At 37.8% G+C, this 6,028-nt stretch overlaps 1 protein-coding gene across 8 annotated transcripts in view; it reads right to left on the minus strand.

Annotated features, from left to right (window-relative positions):
• LRRC4C (leucine rich repeat containing 4C) overlaps positions 1-6,028 on the minus strand; it is a 712,446-nt gene that overhangs the window by 42,503 nt on the left and 663,915 nt on the right. The gene's annotated exons all lie outside the window — the stretch shown is intronic.

Below are 6,028 nucleotides of genomic sequence, written 5' to 3' on the forward strand. Positions count from 1 at the left end.
TAATATATTAGCTCTGTGATGGTGGTAAGTAACCTGCTTCAGTTGTGAGCCTTGTTTTTCCTATATAAACAGTGAATTGGATCATAGAAGTGAAATTCAAACCACCCCACTGCTGGTGGGAGAGTAAACTGGTACAACTACTTTGGAAGACCATTCGTTTGCCTTTAATAAAGCTAAGCAGACTCATGCCATAACCCAACAATTCCAGTCCTAAGCATCTGTCATCAATCCAAATGTGTACCGATGTTTACCAAAGGCACATATTAGAAAGTTTATGGCATTACTAATCAGCTCTTACAGGCCTAAATTAGAGCTGGTTCCACAAATGAATGAACGAACTGCGGTACGCACAGCCAATGAGATACTATATAGAGATGAGAATCAGCAACCTATAGTCTCACAATAATATGAATGAATCACTCGAATAAAATGTGAACAAAAGAAGCTAGATACAAGAGTATCACATGATTTATCTAAAGTAAATCAACAAGGAAATGCAGCCTAAATAGGCAAAGTTAATCTCGGCGCTCAGAAGTCGGGATAATGATCATCCTTGGAGAGTGGGGCATCCCAGGCGAGGGCATCTGTAAGCTTCCTACGGTGAGTGCTGGTCACCTAAGTGTTTAATTTGCCAATTGTCATGGACATGTATGCTTCTGATATGTGTGCTTTTCTTAGATTATTAAATATGAATATGAAACTTAAAAACATTATCATAGTGTCAGACAGCACATATGAACGATGATGACCCAACACATATGAATGTGATTTGAACAAGTTCCAACCCCGCAGCCCTTCTGATAGGCTTTTCTTATGAATGGTTTTCAAACTGGGTAATGACCACTAGTTGGTTCTGAAATCAATGTATGGACCATGACCTGCATTAAATAAAATAACAGAGACTAGAACAGAAGATATCACAGTGTATTACATACTGGGAATTGTTTGTTGATATATATGCATTTATAACTGCTTTCAGATGTAAGTGTACTTTTATTATGGGTCGCAGTAAAAACGGGTCAAACATATTGCAATAGCGTATCCTTGATATACGGACCTATAGTCACACTCTAGGCCACTGAATGCCTCCTACATATCCTGTCATTGCATTATGAACCCACCGGACCAGAGACTTCACTAATTCAACATGTGTCAAGTAAAGAGGCATTTCAACAGGAGACTCCTAGAGTACAATTAAAGCTCCCACTGTAGATTCATCGGTAATCCCAACCACTGGCCTCATCACTCCGGGTCATTTTCTAGAACAGGGGTCGGCAAACTGAGGCTCNCCATATATAGAAACAGCCTTATTTAAGCAAGCTTAAAATATACTAAGAAAATACATTCCCTGTCATGTGAAACTTGGCAAGGGTTGAAGAGGGGGGTCTCTGCTCTCTGGCTCTGGGTTAGACCATTCATGTATCCAAAAGATCTTTAACACAATTCATCAAAGTGGCAATTCTGTAGAAATACAGGTCACCAACCTAATATCCATTGGCAAGTGGGAAAATGTTGTAGATGTTTATGCTGACATTTGGTTCTATTCTTATGTTGGGTCCATTTATGTGAGGGCTGCTGTCTTCATCATGAAGACTGTTTCAAATCAATTGTGGGTTAAAAGCAGAAAAAGAGTATAAGAAAAAGAAGCATTTCTTTAGTTGATAAATATGTATCTCTTTACTCATTCATTTACTCATTAATAAGTTATTTTGCTATCTTTTAGTCACCTAAACCTTACTGAGCATGAAATGATTAAGTGGGAGTTGGGCAGACTGTGGAGATGGGGTGGATCTTAATTATGCTACACTGCTAGCGAGTAAAGTCTGTACTTCTACATAAAGAGAAAAGCCCCTTACAGATGGAAATTTGGTCACTGATGTTTTTTCACACTTAAGAGTCTAAAGCCCTCCTCACTTTATTACTGCTTGGAGAATCCTGATCAGGACAGAAGTCTCAGACATCGAAGATAATTTTTAAATTGGAGTTAGAGAAGCCATTCTCAGGTTAATGAGCACAGAGCAGCAGGCATTTTGAAGAGTTTATTTGGAGAAATAAAACGTCTGCAGAAATCAAGTGATTAAGATGTGATACTCAAATCGAACTCTGAGCCATCTCATTAGCAGAGACTAAGAATAATCTACAAATGAAATAAGAGCCCTGATACAAGGTCACAGACATCCCAGAGCAGGCCAGCAGGGTGGGATCCAGGGAAGAGGAAGATAAGAAGCCTGATTGGATCAGATCAGGAGATATTCCCTAGAAGTGATGCCAGTTTCTTCCCAACAAAGCCTTCGAGAGGAAGAACCAGAAATGTACATGGAATTTTCCATTGCATATTATTTATAGTTCTCCAGATGCACTTATGTGTATTAAAATGTACATATTTTTATTCCACAATGCAGCTTCAATCATTCTCAATTAATTTGAACAACTCTTGTACCACTGTCACTTTCTCACAGATTTTCCTTCAAAAACTTCCACAAAAGGAAACCCCGCTCGCCTGCACACTGTGACGCCCCTCCTTTCCCTGAAATTACACTATTCATTTTTCTCTTGTAAAACTATATTTCTGCTTTCAGAAGAATATAAGTTTCATGAGTAGAGGGACATTATATATTAATAGCTTGTTCACTATGTTATTTCCTGAGTCTAGGATGTTTGGCACATAAGTCACTCAAATAATTATTGAATAAAAAAAGTGAAGAATGCTTTTATATCTTCATAAAATCACCACCTAAACTACACCTCTGTTGTTATTATGCAAATGCGAAAATATGGAAATGGAGGTTTTGGCCAAGGAACCAAAATGCTGTAGATGGTACATTCCAAAGAGGGCACGCGTTTACAGTGGAGGCGATCATACGTGGTTGCATGGCTCATAACATCTTATGCACAGCAAATATATCAATGGGCCAGAGAAAGCTTATGACAAAGGTTTCTTTGGAGAGAGTTGTCCTATGAGCCCTGCTCCTAAGGGAAGAAGTGGGTGGTCTTATATCCTAACCCTCAACTTAGTGAAGAGGGGCTTCAAGAAGATTCTTAGAGGAGAATTTTTGAGTGAACTGTCAGTAGGCTATGATTTACATCACTCACCCCAAGGAAAAGATTGTAGAAGGATTCTGGCCTTCATCACATGACTAAAGATAGGCCTCTGATGGCAGAGCACAGCAGACACAAAAAGGTAAAGTATACTTGTAAATACCATCTGAGAAATCCCAAGGGGGAAACATCAAACGTTGATCACACATATGTGTTTGTTGAAAGAGCCCTGAAAATATTTTCAGTCCTATGCATGAGGGTTGCCTCCAGAAGTAAACAGTTTACCTGAGAGAATCTGAAAGAACTTCTATATGCCTAGGGGCTGAGTAAAGAGTAAGTGATGTGTTAAGGAAGAAAGTATCACTCTTTGCAAGGCAAATTCAGTGAAAGAAGATGAGTGAGTTATAAAAACAACAACAACAACAACAACAAAAAAAAAACCCCAAAAAAACATATACATGAAATCCACCATGAGAAAGTAAATTTCAAATGCCTGGCAAATTCAAAGATATCTATGTAACCTCAAGGCAGTATCAGGTAAGGAAAATCTATTCTTCCCACCTCTTACCTATTTTCCCTAACCATAATCAAACCAAGAAGCATCACAACTAGGAGTAGGCAGATGGGAGAGGAGGAGAAAGAGAAGGCTAGGTGACAATATAGAGAAGAAACCAGCCATGTCCATGTCCGATTCTGTGACTTCAGGCTTCCCATCCATAATTGGGCCTGTGATGGGAACGGCAGGAATCTTAATATAAGTTCAAAGTTTTAAATATTACATTCTATGCATATTTAAATGACTTACCACAGTGCCTTGCATTATGTAAATATAGAAAGCTTCATCTATGGACAGAAGTACAACTAGTCCCAGTGAATGAATTTTAAGTGGGAGAGAAAAAATGAAATTGCCTTATTATAGTCAGAGTTTGTATTAGATCAATGTAACGGTTACAACAGTCTTACAGACTTTCAAAATCATGGAGTACACAGTTTAAAATTTCAAGCATAAATCTCCTTTCAAAGTTCAAATTTCACATGTTAACCTGACATCTGCCTGGCTATGCTTCATACTTTGCTAATGATTGACAAAGAAGACAAAGGCAGTTAAACTATAGAATAGAGCTCCCAAATTGATATATAAATATTATTTTTTAATCAGCAACAATGTCTCAAGGTTTGAATATTTCAAAAGAATCTGTTATTTTTAAAAGAGCTCATGAAAGAAGGGTCCATTCAAGAGTTATNAAGTCATTTTGTTTTAAACAAATTCCTGACTAGTGTTGATTACTGCTGTATTATTAGAAGGTTAATTGGGGAACTTTCTAATTGCCCTTCCCTTTTGCAGACACCAGCTAATATTAGACTTTAATTATGAGCCCTATTTAATTCCTCTAGTATACAGGTTACACTAGTAATGGTAGCACAGCTTTATAACAAATAATGTAATACATATAATACATAAAATAGAATACAGACAGCTGCTCCAGATAAAGCCTGAATGTGAGGTATTATTAAACAGAGTCCTAGTTTGGCTGTGTGTGATAACAGTGCTGAAACTCTACCTAAAGTGGTGCTATGTGGGAGTGGGCTTCTGCTTTGAATGTTTGTGTATACCCTCTTGTAACCCAACACACACATATGAATTGTTCAAAGGAAGTCAAGGCAGTTTACCCAATGAGTCATCGCATAATCCCCGCTTTGTTCTGGTGTAGTCATAGCTGCACATTAATTTGGATGCTAACTCTGTCCCAGGGGTAAACACAAAAGCAGAGAACCTTGTGCACCCAAGGAGATGCTCTAAAGGGCTCACTTAGTGAAAACATCTGCAGTGCCTATTTTAAATCAAGACCTCAAAATTACATCTTCAGTGAAAGTAAGCTATGCATTGCACAGCGAACGAAAGGGGCATATGCCTCACAGTGAAGCCACATTAAGAAAAGAAGACAGAAGAAGAAATGGAAATAGCTGGAGAGGAAAGGAAAAGAGGATGAAAGAAAAAGTGAAACAGATAATGGAGGACGTTTCAGAAACATCTCTGGGGTGCAAACAAGAGCTATGCTAATATCTCCAAGATTAGATGGATGCTATGAGAAATTCAAGGTCTACTGCAAGGACTTTCTGTTGCTAAGAAATTGGAAACCCAAGGTATGAGAAAAGAGACATTCTAACTGGCCACCTCGTAGGAGATTACCTGTGAATTTACACTTCTGGCCCTGGAAATGTCAGGCTCACTTTATCTTCCCAACACATGAGCAAGAAATAAAAAGAGCATTTTTGTTCACAATGCAATAGGTATAATAATCTAAAGAAAATGTCTGTAATTACAAACATTTCAGGGACTATGTGTGGAAGTAAAGCAGACTCCTTTATTTCAGGACTTCTTAGAGCCTTTTACATGCTAGTAAACTCTACCCTTTTACCAAGGTGAGAGACATATAACATGGAGTGAGAAAGTGAAGTGAACCAACGTATCCTTTATCTGCAGCATTTACATTTGTATTTATTCCCCAAAGCTGATTTGGGGAAAGGCTAAGTTAGACTTTCCAGTTAAGATATCTAACAATACCTTATACTAAAAAGAAGAGACTATTTGTAGTAGCCATTAAAAATGGGGGAAAAAGTTATTCCAGGATTACTTGTGGAATTAATTTGTATATTGTTTTGAAGAGTTTGGTAATTATTTTAACAGACAATCCAATTTGATCAGAAACTCATTTCCACAGCTATTTTTTATCCTTTCTGCATGTAGATATCATTTGCTTAATGCATGAAATAAAATCACTCAGAAGTTCAGCATTATACTAGGCTGCCAAAGATTAAGATATTAAAACTTACAGAAGCAGGCAAAATGTATGAATAGAAAGTCTAGTAATAGGTCCCATTCTTATATATGGGGTATGAAAATGACTTCCTAGAAATAAGGAAAGGAAACTAAGAATGAACCTTAGGGCCGGCCAAGTGGCGCGATGGTTAAGAACTCGCCTGGGAC

The sequence above is a fragment of the Hipposideros armiger genome, unplaced genomic scaffold (genome assembly GCF_001890085.2).
Source record: "Hipposideros armiger isolate ML-2016 unplaced genomic scaffold, ASM189008v1 scaffold_715, whole genome shotgun sequence".
Lineage (NCBI taxonomy): Eukaryota > Metazoa > Chordata > Mammalia > Chiroptera > Hipposideridae > Hipposideros > Hipposideros armiger.